This window comes from Homarus americanus, unplaced genomic scaffold (genome assembly GCF_018991925.1).
Source record: "Homarus americanus isolate GMGI-L3 unplaced genomic scaffold, GMGI_Hamer_2.0 scaffold28375, whole genome shotgun sequence".
Classification (NCBI taxonomy): Eukaryota; Metazoa; Arthropoda; class Malacostraca; order Decapoda; family Nephropidae; genus Homarus; species Homarus americanus.
In genome coordinates, this window is record NW_024719202.1 from 9216 (window position 1) to 23630 (window position 14415).

General features: G+C 40.5%; 1 long non-coding RNA gene across 1 annotated transcript; it reads left to right on the forward strand.

The window, feature by feature from the left end:
• The first annotated feature begins 1157 nt into the window (after positions 1-1157).
• On the forward strand, positions 1158-13870 carry LOC121859956. The gene is made up of 3 exons (XR_006087790.1): positions 1158-1301; positions 1799-1899; positions 13739-13870. It is a non-coding gene; the product is annotated as an uncharacterized LOC121859956 (long non-coding RNA).
• The last annotated feature ends 545 nt before the right edge of the window (positions 13871-14415 follow it).

Genomic DNA, 14415 nt, shown 5'->3' on the forward strand with positions numbered 1-14415 from the left:
TAGATATTATTATTTTGAAATAAATTTCAAACTAGATGCATTCTTAAACGGTATACATTATATTTAAAACCTTTAATATCAAGTTATTAATCCAATTCTGCTGGGTTGGTGCTAGGCAGCACAGTGTAATTTGATCACATTAACTTAACATCCTGACGTGCTGGGAAAATTATGAACTTAGATTCAGAATCAGCATACTTGATTTAGTCTAGAACATATGTTTTTACACCAGTAGCAAAATCTTTGTTATCTATTATGATAGATTTGTCAGACATGAGCGCCCACTTGTTAAGCTATGCTGGGAGTCATTGTTCAATTTATGCTTCTCGGGTGATTTCGAATTCAGTTTGAAATTATTGTTTCCAATAGTTTCCCTACAATTGATGTTAAACTAATTGGACGGGAGTTTGAAGATAATGATCATTTCCCTTCTTGAAAATTGTATCATATTCGCTCTGAACCACCGACATCTCTCTACTGTGTGCCTAACATGAGTATGAACAGGAATAAGTGACTCTTAGAGACAAAAGTTTTAAAAACATAATTATTGTTATGATGAACTACTTCATCAGTGTGTTTAAGGAAGACTCTGGTCACCAGATGTCGCAGGCCATCAGTCAGTCTGGGGGTATACAACTCGCCGGTCTTAGTACAATAGTATGTGGAGTCCTGTGAATAGTCCTGGTCGGGAGGTGGAAAATCTGGTGGGCGCCAAAGTAGAGGCAGTGAAGTCGACATCTGGTCACCTGTCTCCTAAACCATAAGTATCGAGTGTTAGTGAACTCTTACTGCTCCAGACTCCTGAGTTATTATATATTATAGTGTGATGGTTAGGATTTAATGGTCATTTATTATTACTTGTCAATTTTCAGATTTATTTTGTGTTGTATACATTTTGTATAAAGTTCCGTCATCGCCTTTGGTTATACTTTTGTAAATAAATAATAAGTTTGAACATTTAATGTAATTTTCCTTATTAAATAGGTTAAAGAAATTGTTATGGGAGGAGCTGGCTAAAAACTGGCTTTGTATTGTAACATTATATATACCATGTTACGACAGCCACCACAAAACAGTTACTGCACCTATACTCAAAACCTGAATGGATATTTGTACTTATAGTATTGAGTATTATGTAAGAAATACTGTGTGTGTGGGGCACTAATCTCATCATTTTTTCTGGTCAACACAGGTGTGGGATGATGGCAATGCGTTAATCAACAACGGTTTCATTACCTCGCGCAAAAGGTCCCTCCTTCCCGCTGACCGCACGCGCCGAGCCTTACCTGTCGACCCACTGGGTAGGTAGCCACGAGGAGTTGCTTGGTAGTCCTTGGTACCCATTGGTTAAATAATAAGATATACTTTTTATTGGAGCATGATATTATTTAAATAGTGTGGGATATCTTAGATAAATGATTGATTTCAAATATTTCTTAGTACGGTATATGTTAGGTCAATGGGTGTGTTGCTGATAAAGTGCTAATGCGCACGGCATAGCATACATCTCACCACTATGTCAGGGGTTTGACCCTCGGCCTAGATAGACCTTACCAAACATCACAGGTTTCCCGATCCCCGGTTTTATCTTATATTAACAGTGGACAGATCAACCGCCTGATCGGCGAAAAAAAAATTCCTTTCTTTTATATTTCTGTCTATATTTCAAAATGGAGTATATCTTAGTTAAGTTAGATATCAAACAAATATTGAAAAATAAAACCTGATATCTCAGTCATAACTGCTCCAGAGATTTACTTATACCGTATATGAACTAAAACTTGTGGTGATGTGACAGAGAGAGGCGATTACTGTTGTGGGAGTGTGGTACCCCTAGACCCAGCCGCAGCCACCCCTACAGGTGATTTCTTCCGCTTTGCTTCAGGAGGATCAGTCCAGGTGAGACAACACGTAGAATGTCAACTCTGTATAATTAAACCAACATGAATGGAGTGCAGAGTCGGATCGAAGCTTATTGCCTATATTAACTAATACTGAATTTCCAGATAAATCCTAAACCTTCCCCCTTACTAAATATCTCTTGAGGTACAGTAGACATTACTAGTGAGTCTGTGTATACAGGAGACGTTACTAGTAAGTCTGTGTATACAGTAGACGTTACTAGTGAGTCTGTGTATACAGGAGACGTTACTAGTGAGTCTGTGTAGACAGGAGACGTTACTAGTGAGTCTGTGTATACAGTAGACGTTACCAGTGAGTCTGTGTATACAGCAGACGTTACTAGTGAGTCTGTGTATACAGGAGACGTTACTAGTGAGTCTGTGTAGACAGGAGACGTTACTAGTGAGTCTGTGTATACAGGAGACGTTACTAGTGAGTCTGTGTATACAGGAGACGTTACTAGTGAGTCTGTGTATACAGGAGACGTTACTAGTGAGTCTGTGTATAGTGAGATACAGTAGACGTTACTAGAGTCTGTGTATACAGGAGACGTTACTAGTGAGTCTGTGTATACAGGAGACGTTACTAGTGAGTCTGTGTATACAGGAGACGTTACTAGTGAGTCTGTGTATACAGGAGACGTTACTAGTGAGTCTGTGTATACAGTAGACGTTACTAGTGAGTCTGTGTATACAGGAGACGTTACTAGTGAGTCTGTGTATACAGTAGACGTTACTAGTGAGTCTGTGTATACAGGAGATACAGTTACTAGTGAGTCTGTGTATACAGGAGACGTTACTAGTGAGTCTGTGTATACAGGAGACGTTACCAGTGGGTCTGTGTATGTATAGTAGACGTTACTAGCGAGTATGCGCGTACAGGAAACGTTACTAGTGCGTCTATGTGTGTACAGTAAATGTTACTAGTGCGTATGTGTGTACAGTAGACGTTACTAGTGAGTCCACAGTATGTGTGTGTAGTAGACGTTACTAGTGAGTCCACAGTATGTGTGTACAGTAGACGTTACTAGTGAGTCCACAGTTGTGTTCTGACCTCACTAGGGGAAAGGTCACGGCAGGGTTAGCTCCGGAGGGATAATTATCAGCTATGGCCAGTGCTATGTGCGGTCTTGGGTAGGAGAGTTTGTTGACCAAACTGGGGTGGTCCATTGAAGAATTGGCGAGGGCCAAGTTAGAAATTGAGAGGGCCACGTTGGAGAACCTGAAATTAAGGAAAGAGCTGGCGAAGTTAAAAGCAGAGACTGGACGAGTAAAGCCAGTGTCTGACGAAAAATCAAGCGAGTGGAAAATTGTGAGTAATGGGAAGACAAAGCTGGTGGTGAAGAAGCACACGAAGGATACGACAACAACGACAACAACAGCTAAGTGTACCAACCCGTTCAGTCCCTTGATAGACGAATTGGACGTTAGTACAGTCAGGGGCAGGGATGACAAGGAAGGTATAAAAACTTTAATTGTTGGTGACTCACAGGTAAGGTACATGGACAGGGCCTTTTGTGGTAAAAACAAAAATAGGATGAGGGTGTGTTTGCCAGGAGCTGGGGTGGGGGATATAATTGACAGGATGGACAATATCTTGTCTGGTAATGAGAACAAACCCATTATCTGCCTCAGTGCAGGAGGCAATGATATTGGCCAGTGTAGGAGCGAGGAACTTCTTCATAAGTTCAAGGCAGCCATAGATCGTATTAGGACTAAGGGAGGGATCCCTATCATATGAGGTGTCCTGCCTAGAAGGGGAGTTGGCAGTGAATGGTTGTCAAGGGCAGTTGGTGTCAACGACCGTCTTGACAGATATTGCAAGTCAATATCAGTCCCATTCATTGACAACTGGGACAACTTCTATGGCAGAAGGGACCTTTATGCTAGGGATGGAGTGCACCTGTCAAGGGATGGAGTAGCAACCCTGGCTGGGGCTCTAGAGGGGGCAGTTCAAAAGATATGGAAGTCTTTAAACTGCTAAGAGAACATATGGGCACGGGGGTGGAGGAGACTGCAGTGGGAGCAGGTAAACAAGGCGAAAGATTACAGGGAAATAGTGTTAGGAATGATGACAAAACTAAATTAGACAGGCAGTTTAAAACTAAACGCGGTAAGGGGAGGACTCAGAACACGACTAACTTAAATGTATACTACGCGAACAGTAGAAGCATGAGAAACAAAATGGATGATATTAGGGCCTTGGTATGTACCGAAAAAATCGATATAATTGCATTCACTGAAACATGGATCAACCTAGACACACGTGAATTACCAGTCGAATACCAAATTGCGGGTTACAAACTGTTCCATACCGATAGGCAGACCAGGAAAGGAGGCGGAGTAGCAATCTATGTTAGGGATAATCTTAAGTGTGAAATAAATAAGGAAATAAAAACTGAGAGGAATAGAGAAACAATTTGGATAGAATTAAGCAACGGTCGGGAAAAATTAATCACAGGAGTAATATATAGACCCCCCAATCTTGATAGCATCAATGAGCGACTTATCTGGGAAGAAATGCGCAGGGCTTCCATACACAACAAAGTCTGTATAGTAGGCGACTTTAACCTTGGCCAAATAGATTGGACTGACCATACGGGAAACTCAGAATCAGAGGATTTTCTCGAGACGATCCAGGACTGTTTCCTAAGTCAACATATAACCAAACCCACACGGGGTAATAATATACTGGAATTAGTTCTGTCGAACAGAGAAAACCTCATTAGCAATGTCGAGGTAGGGAACAAACTTGCAAACAGCGATCACAAAGAAATTCGATTCCAGTTAGATTTTCAGGGCAGACGTAAGGAAAATTCCACTAAAGTACCAGATTTCAGAAGGGCAAACTTTGACAGTTTAAAGAGGCAGCTGAGAGAGGGGGTGTCGCGCTTGGCCGTGAACCTGACAGATGACACCGACCTCATAACGAGATCTGAGATTGCCGAGTTCCACGACAATTTAAATAGTGAGTTACTTAATGCACAAAGGCAGAACATACCATACAAAAAACTCAGATCAGACAAAAACGACCCTAAATGGATAAATAATTATTTAAAGAACATCATTGGCCAAAGGAAGGCTATAGGTAGAAGGATAAATCGTGGCGAAATTCACCTCCGGGACTATTATAGGGTATTGGCAGTAAGGTTAAAACCGAGATAAAGGAAAGCAAAGAGGAAAAATGAGGTAAGGATAGTAAGGAGGCGAAGACAAACCCCAAAGGATTCTACCAAATGTATCAAACTAAAACACGAGAAAGATTTTTCAACAGTGAGCAATAATTTGAATAAATATTTTTCAACAGTTTTCACCGAAAATTTAAACATGATACCCGAGGCACCGACTCTATTCAGAGATAGTGAAGAAAACAAATTAAGTGAGATAGTAGTGACTAGTAACGATGTTAGTAAGCAAATAGACAAATTAAAGCCTAATAAGTCACCTGGTCCCGATGAGATATTTGCCAGAGTATTAAAGGAATGTAAGGAAGAGCTTAGTATGCCCTTAGCAAAGTTGTTTAACATGTCCTTAAAAACAGGTGTAGTACCAGAATCCTGGAGGATAGCGAATGTAATACCGATTTTCAAGAAGGGGGATAGATCACTATCCTCTAACTACCGCCCAATCAGTCTAACATCAATAGTAGGCAAATTACTGGAAGCAATCATTTCAAACTCTATTCGAAATCACCTGGAGAAGCACAGATTGATCAATGATTCCCAGCATGGCTTCACAAGCGGACGTTCTTGCCTAACTAATCTATTAACATTCTTTTCATCAGTTTTCGAATCGGTGGACGAGGGGCACAATTATGATGTGGTATATCTCGACTTTAGTAAAGCCTTCGACAGAGTCCCCCACGAAAGACTAATTAGAAAGGTAGAAGCTCATGGCATCAAAGGTGACATCCTTAAATGGATTAGGGCGTGGTTACAGGACAGGAAACAGCGAGTGAGCATTAACGGCACTAAGTCCCATTGGAGCAACGTCACAAGTGGAGTTCCCCAAGGCTCAGTACTTGGACCATTATTGTTTATTATATACATAAACGACATAGATATCGGCATAGACAGCAACATAAGTAAATTTGCTGATGACACTAAAATAGGACGTGTTATCAAATCTGACGAGGACTCGCAAAACTACAGGAAGATCTAAACAAATTTTTCGAATGGTCTGAAAAATGGCAGATGAAATTCAACGTGGACAAATGTAAAGTACTCAGTATAGGAGATGTAAACAGGGAAACCAGATACCAGATGAACAACGATGCCATAGAGAAATCCGACTGCGAGAGAGATTTAGGAGTAATGATAAGTAGGAACCTTAAGCCAAGTAAACAATGTGTTTTTGCTCGTAACAAGGCTAATAAAGTACTTGGGTTCATACAAAGGAGTGTTAGTTACAAGACTAGCGAGGTCATCCTAAAACTGTATCTTGCTCTTGTGAGACCACACCTGGATTACGCAGTTCAGTTCTGGTCACCTATTACAGAATGGATATAGAATCCTTGGAAAGAATTCAGAGGAGAATGACAAGACTAATCCCGGGCATTAGGAACCTTGAGTATAGAGACAGGTTAAAGCATCTTAATTTGCACTCCCTTGAGAGACGTAGAGCGAGGGGCGACCTGATAGAGGTGTATAAGTGGAAGGCAGGGCTAAACAAAGGGGACATTACAAAGGTACTCAAACTATCCAACCAGGAGCGAACTCGTAACAATGGTTTTAAATTAGACAAATTTAGATTTAGGCGTGAAATAGGTAAACACTGGTTTGGAAACAGAGTAGTGGATGAATGGAACAAGTTACCAAATATCATCATTAACTCGAATACGCTGAATAGCTTCAAACATAGGTTGGATGCTCATATGAGCAATAGGGGTTGGGTGTAAACGGGACTGCCCAGTATGGGCCAATAGGCCCGCTGCAGTTTCCTCCATTCTTATGTTCTTATGTTCTTATGTATGTGCGTACAGTAGACGTTACTAGTGAGTCCACAGTATGTGCGTACAGTAGACGTTACTAGTGAGTCCACAGTATGTGTGTACAGTAGACTAGTGAGTCCACAGTATGTGTGTACAGTAGACGTTACTAGTGAGTCCACAGTATGTGTGTACAGTAGACGTTACTAGTGAGTCCACAGTATGACAGTAGATGGACAGTATGTGTGTACAGTAGACGTTACTAGTGCGTACAGTGTGCGTACAGTAGACGTTACTAGTGAGTCCACAGTATGTGCGTACAGTAGACGTTGCTAGTGAGTCCACAGTATGTGTGTACAGTAGACGTTACTAGTGAGTCCACAGTATGTGTGTACAGTAGACGTTACTAGTGAGTCCACAGTATGTGTGTACAGTAGATGTTACGAGTGCGTATGTGTGTACAGTAGACGTTACTAGTGCGTATGTGTGTACAGTAGACGTTACTAGTGAGTCCACAGTATGTGTGTACAGTAGACGTTACAAGTGAGTCCACAGTATGTGTGTACAGTAGACGTTACTAGTGAGTCCACAGTATGTGTGTACAGTAGACGTTACTAGTGAGTCCACAGTATGTGTGTACAGTAGACGTTACTAGTGAGTCCACAGTATGTGTGTACAGTAGACGTTACTAGTGAGTCCACAGTATGTGTGTACAGTAGACGTTACTGTAATTTGTATCGAGAACAACTCCAACTACGGTGCAATGTATGGATTAAATGTAACTCCTTTTAATAGCTGAATAACTGATGATTGGAGTAAAGAAACTTAAATATATGTATAACTATACTTACAAACGCTTACCACTAATAACAATTAAATAAAGCTAATCACATGAACATACTAGATTACTTGAGGGTTGCCAATAACACTGACAACCAAATCAATACATGATTCAAGAAAATAAATACACAAAACACCAAAACAGCCAGCTAGCCTCAACAATGAATACCAGGAGAACATCACCCGATCGAAGACTGAAGTGAACTGACAACGCAGACCAGTGGTGTAGGTCTGAAGACTACCCAAAGTTTGTATGCACTGACTCGGCTCTGAATCCGTTGGCTTTTATGGGTTGCGTTGAGCAGTCTGACCCAAACGTCGTACTTACATGCCATTGTTAATACTGCTACAGTATTACAGAATTTAATGTTTTAACTATTCCCACAAAAAACAATGTAATTCTCGTCTAAGAAATTACATAATCAAACAATATATATAAAAAATGCAATATACTCAGCTACAGTACTTCCAGCTGTGGAGTAAAGCTCATTTAGTAATTGGTTGTTCAGGGTAGTTCTATCATGAGATACGTTGCAATTAACAGTGTACTGGAGACGTTACAGGTGAGTCTGTGTGAACGGAGACGTTACTAGTGAGTCTATAAGAGTACAGTAGACGTTACTAGTAAATCCCTGTGTGTACTGGACACGTTACTATTAAATCCACAGAATGTGTGTACAGTACACATTACTATTGTGTCTGTGTGTGTACAGTAGACATTACTATTGTGTCTGTGTGTGTACACAGTACTAGTGTGTCTGTGTGTGTACGTTACTAGTGTGTCTGTGTGTGTACAGTAGACATTACTATTGTGTCTGTGTGTGCACACTAGACGTTACTAGTGTGTCTGTGTGTGTACAGTAGACGTTACTAGTGTGTGTGTGTGTACAGTAGACGTTACTAGTGTGTCTGTGTGTGTACAGTAGACATTACTATTGTGTCTGTGTGTGCACACTAGACGTTACTAGTGTGTCTGTGTGTGTACAGTAGACGTTACTAGTGTGTCTGTGTGTGTACAGTAGACGTTACTAGTGTGTCTGTGTGTGTACAGTAGACATGTCTGTACTAGACGTTACTAGTGTGTCTGTGTGTGTACAGTAGACGTTACTAGTGTGTCTGTGTGTGTACAGTAGACGTTACTAGTGTGTCTGTGTGTGTACAGTAGACGTTACTAGTGTGTCTGTGTGTGTACAGTAGACATTACTATTGTGTCTGTGTGTGCACAGTAGACGTTACTAGTGTGTCTGTGTGTGTACAGTAAACGTTACTAGTGTGTCTGTGTGTGTACAGTAGACGTTACTAGTGTGTCTGTGTGTGTACAGTAGACATTACTAGTGTGTCTATGTGTGTACAGGCAGACGTTAATAATGAGTCTACAGGCAGACATTACTGATGAGTCAATGTGTAAACAGTAGCCGTTACTGTGAGTCTGCATTAAAATGTTGTATTAATAATTCAATAAAGTGTGAAATAGGAACCGAGTCTGTATTGGTAGATATTGTGGAACGAAGAGAAAAACTAATTATGGGAGTAATTTACAGGCTCCCAAGTCTTGGGAAAGAAGGACCTCAGTCCATATGGCATAAAATGAATAGGGCAGCAAAATACAGCAATCTGTGCATTATGGGGGATTTCAACTAAAGAAATATTGATTGGGACAACAATGTAGATGACTATGAATCTGAAGACAGGACAATTTTTTTTAAATGACTAATTACAGAACCTACTTGAGGTGACAATATATTAGAACTAGCATTAACAAATAAAGAAAATATTATCAGAGAAGAACTAGGGAACAGTGATCACAGAGAAATCAGGTTCACCCTAAATTGGGAAACAAAAATCAATGACAGTATGGTCAGAGTCCCAAACTTTCGGTTGGTGGATTGTCAGGGGTGAAGAAGCTACCTAGGTGAGGTCACCTGGGAACAGTCACGGTATTCCCCGGTAGGAATGGGTGAGGTCAAAGGCGACACAACAATTGATCATGACTATAATATATTCACTAGTACACTACGTAAAGCACAGGAATAAAATATACCATAAAGAAAAATTAGGTCAAATAAGAATGAGCCAAGATGGATGACCAGAACACTTAAACATGACATAGGAATAAAGAAAGGAATTTATAAGAAATTAAAGGGAGGGGAGGAGCAGCTCAGAAATAGGTATAATGAACTATGTAGGAATGTTAAGACAAATGTAAGGAAGGCAAAGAGGGACTACGAAACCAGGATAGAAAGCGAATCCAAGGCGAATCCCAAGGGATTTTTCCAGGTATATAGCAAAAAGGTCAAGGACAAAGTGGGGCCTTTAAAGTCAGAGAGAGGGGAAGTGATCGATGATAGTGAGGAAATAAGTAAAGCATTAAACAGCTACTTTTTATCAGTTTTCACAGAAGAAATTCACGAGGAAATTCCAGAGGTGGAACTGATATTTAGGGGAAATGAAGAAGAGAAATTAAAGAATATCACTATCAGAAAAGAGGATATTCTTAAGAAGATAAATAAATTAAAGAAGACAAAATCCCCAGGGCCGGATGAAATTTTCCCTCGAGTTTTGAAAGAGTGTAAGGAACAGATTAACGGACCCTTCGTAAATTTATTTACAAAATCACTAGAAACGGGAGTTGTGCCAGACTCGTGGAAACAGGCAAATGTAGTACCCATATTCAAAAAGTGAGACAGCATCAGCGTCAAATTACAGGATGATTAGTTTCACGTCAGTAGTGGGGAAATTTCTTGAATCAATTATAGCAAATAGCATCCGATCGCATTTAGAAAAAAACATCTCAACATTGGTTTACAAAGGGAAAATATTGTCTAACAAATCTAGTGTCATTTTTTGGGAAAGTCTTCGAGGCAGTAGATAATGAAAAAAAATACGATGTTATTTACTTAGACTTTAGCAAAGCGTTTGACAGAATACCGCATCAGAGGCTTCTGAAAAAAGCTAAGGCTCGTGGTATCGAGGGGAAAGTTGTAAATTGGATAAAATCATAGCTCACCGATAGAACACACAGGGTCAGCGTAGATGGTGTGAACTCTGAGTGGGGCTGTGTAACTAGTGGGGTTCCCCAAGGGTCAGTACTGGGCCCACTCTTGTTCATAATCTACAAAGACGATCTAGATACTGAGATCAGCAGTGAAATAATCAAGTTCTCGGATGACACCAAAATAGGGCGGCAGATTAATTCAGGGCAGGATGCAAATGCATTACAGGAGGATCTAAATAAACTGCAGGGGTGGTCTGAAAAGTGGCAAATGAAATTCAACACCAACAAGTGCAGCGTACTTAATATTGGAAGAACAAATACTTATAATGCATACAGCCTTAACAACATCATCCTAGAGAAGTCGACTTATGAAAGAGACCTAGGGGTACTTGTAAGCCCGGACCACGGCCTAGAAAACAGTGCGTTAATGTTCGAAATAAGGCAAACAGAGTATTGGGTTTTATATCTAGAAGTGTAAGTAACAAGAGTGCAGAGGTCTTATTGCAACTATATCTTGCGCTAGTCAGGCCGCACCTCGATTATGCGTTCAGTTCTGGTGCCCCTATTATAGAATGGATATAAATTCACTAGAGTCGGTGCAGCGAAGAATGACAAAAATGATTCCTGGACTTAGAAACCTTCCATATCAGGATAGGTTAAAGAAACTTAACTTGCATTCCCTAGAAAGACGAAGAGTGAGGGGAGATCTGATAGAAGTATTTAAGTGGGTGAAAGGAATCAATAATGGAAATATAGATAAAGTTCTTATAATATCCGAGCAGGTTTGGACTCATAGCAACGGATTTAAGTTGGATAAGTCTAGGTTTAGGAGGGAGATAGGAAGGAACTGGTTCACACATAGGGTGGTAGACTAGTGGAATAAGCTTAGCAACCTTCTAGTAAGTGCTGGAATGCTGGAGAGTTTTAAAAGGAGGCTAGATAGATTCATGGATGAAAGAGAGTGGTAGTAACTCTCGACAGGAGCTGCCATGCACAGGCCAACCGGCCTATTGCAGACTCCTTATTTTCTTATGTTTTTATATGTCTGTGTGTACAGTACACATTACTAACGTGTCTATGTGTGTACAGGAAACATTAAGCCTACTCGTGAGTCTGTGTGTACAGTACACATTACTAACGTGTCTATATGTGTACAGGAAACTTTAAGCCTACTCGTGAGTCTGTGTGTACATGAAGCGTTACTAGTGAGTTTACAGTATGTGTGTAGAGTAAACTTTTATATTAAGTCTAACTGTGCAAAGTAGACGTTACTAGTGAATATGAAGGCGACTGGTGCTGGCCCCACATGGTCAACCTGGTTTTCACCCGGATCTCCCAGGATAGACAGATGCGTGCCACACACGTGTAGTAACCCCGCTGAGACTGGCAGCAAGCCAACACGACATAACACCACAGCTAAAGAAATTTCTTAGGAGGGAAAACTAAATCTCTCTTCTAGCTGGGGCAAGGTACACCAGGTTGTACGATGACCTGACCTAACTGGGCAGGATTAACTCTTCCGCTCTCCCCCTCCTTTAAAGTAACTGGGAGAGAAGTTTGCCCTGGGTGCAGGATGAGTGGAGTGAAAGGTTGAACTCTGGGAGACAGATATTCCCATGGAGCTAAGAAGTACTGTACTGTATGCCCACCGAATATCGGTGCGGATTCTTCTATTAGGTACCTTCATCTCTCTTCAACTATGGGTGTATGTGGTTTGTCTAGCCAAGTCCTGGTGTGAGGTCGACGACCCTGATGGTTGATCTTACACTCCGGAGGTGGGAGTACTTTTTAAATGGTTGTTTGGTGCTATGTATGTAGTACAACTTGACAGTAATAGTGTATTCCGGGCCAGTGTCGTGGAGCACGGTTACGGGTATGGTGGAGAACAGCACACATGACTCATGAACCCAGAAGTAAAGTAATAAGAATAAGCGGATGAGCCGCCCCCTGACGAGTCATGAGTGATTTTTTCGGTTCACACAATTCGGGGTTTCATGTATGTGCCTGATGATTTGGACTCTGGTGATATCAGGCCATTATGTCTGACCCATGTTCTTGTGCAGGTTATTGATTATAATCTTCTATCTTTTTGCAGTATAATGAATTAAGAACTAATATTTTCAGGGGGGTTAATTTTATTTGTGGGGTTTTCCAGACCACTATGTTATGTTTTGGATATGTGTGTCGAGGTGCTGCGAGTTAAAGATACGTCGGGTTGCGTTTTAATGGGAGTGTCACTGGGCTTAAACTCAGCAACTCCTAAGCTGGTGAGCTCACAATGGAACCAGGTACATTTTTTCTAAGCTGAGTGTCTAGCGATGAAAGAAGTGCTGAGAAATTAATCCAAATGAATTATTGTGCTAGTAATAGTGGTGTCTAGCAATGTAAGCTATGTTGAGGGGTTAATCCAAATGAATTGTTATCTCTTATGCAATTAATATTGTTTTACTGTTGTAAGGTTGGTGCTGTTAATTAATACAAGTGTCATATCATTACCAGTGCGTCTCTTTAACCCCAATCTCAGGACCACCAGTCCAGGTCACGGTAAATACTTCATTAATTTTGTTTGTGCTGGTTCGGTATCCTAGGGGGCCCTTCCACTGAAAATACCATCCATTTAAATAAACCCCAATAGGAATTCCAACCAGTTACATATATATATGACATAAGGCTATCAACCACAGTATAACGGTGATATTAGAAACACTTTTACACTGATGTCAGTCCAGTAACAGTATTAGTGATATCAGCTACAGTATAACAGTGATATCAGTCACATTGTTTGTGATGTTAGCCACAGTATTAGTAATGTCTGCCACATCATTAAGTGATGTCAGGCACAGTATTAATAATGTAAGCAACAGTATTGCAGTGATGTCAGCCAGTTTTATAGTTATGTCAGCCACAGTATTAATTTACAGTAATGTCAGCCACAGTATTACTTTAAAGTGATGTCAGCCACAGTATTACTTTACAGTGATGTCAGCCACAGTATTATTAATGTCAGCCATATAATATTCATCTTGTATTACAACAAGAGAATGCCCGAGAGAATAAATTAACAATACATTACAGGTAACTCAGACCCCAACTGGAGATGATGCTCTACCACCATCCCGGGTCACAGACCTGCAGGTGACTTATTCACACTCAACCATGAACATCACCTGGACGGCTCCAGGGGACGATTATGACTCAGGCACAGGTAAGAAGTAAAAAAAGTTTACTGGTCTCCAGCTGCATTATGCTGCACTACAGGTAACCCAGCAAAATTTCGTTTACTTCTATCAAAGACTTTATTTTTTTGCTTCGAAGCACAATGGTAGTTTTAATTGCTACTCGTCTCATACTACTTAGGAATTAGCCAATCAGGCACCATCATTTTACCACTGCATACATATATGACGACGAAGAAATAGTTTAAATTATCTTTTCGTTCTAAATATAATAAAAAGATAAATTACCTACGAACTTGGAGAAAGGGAAGAGTACATTTCTGGAGTAAATTTCAGTAACTTCTGAGGAGTTGATGCATTAGATATTGCAGCCACAAAGACAGATACGCCAATGTAAATAACTAATATTTCGATTGTGCGGATCGTTTCGTAACAAAGCTTGTTGACAATTGGGCTTTCGTTGATGAGCGTCAGAAAGCATAGAGTGAATGCATATGTGCATCAAAGATCGTCTTAGTGATGCGAATGTGTAAATCGACGTCGCATTTTTATTGTTACTCGTGATTGTACAGTGTG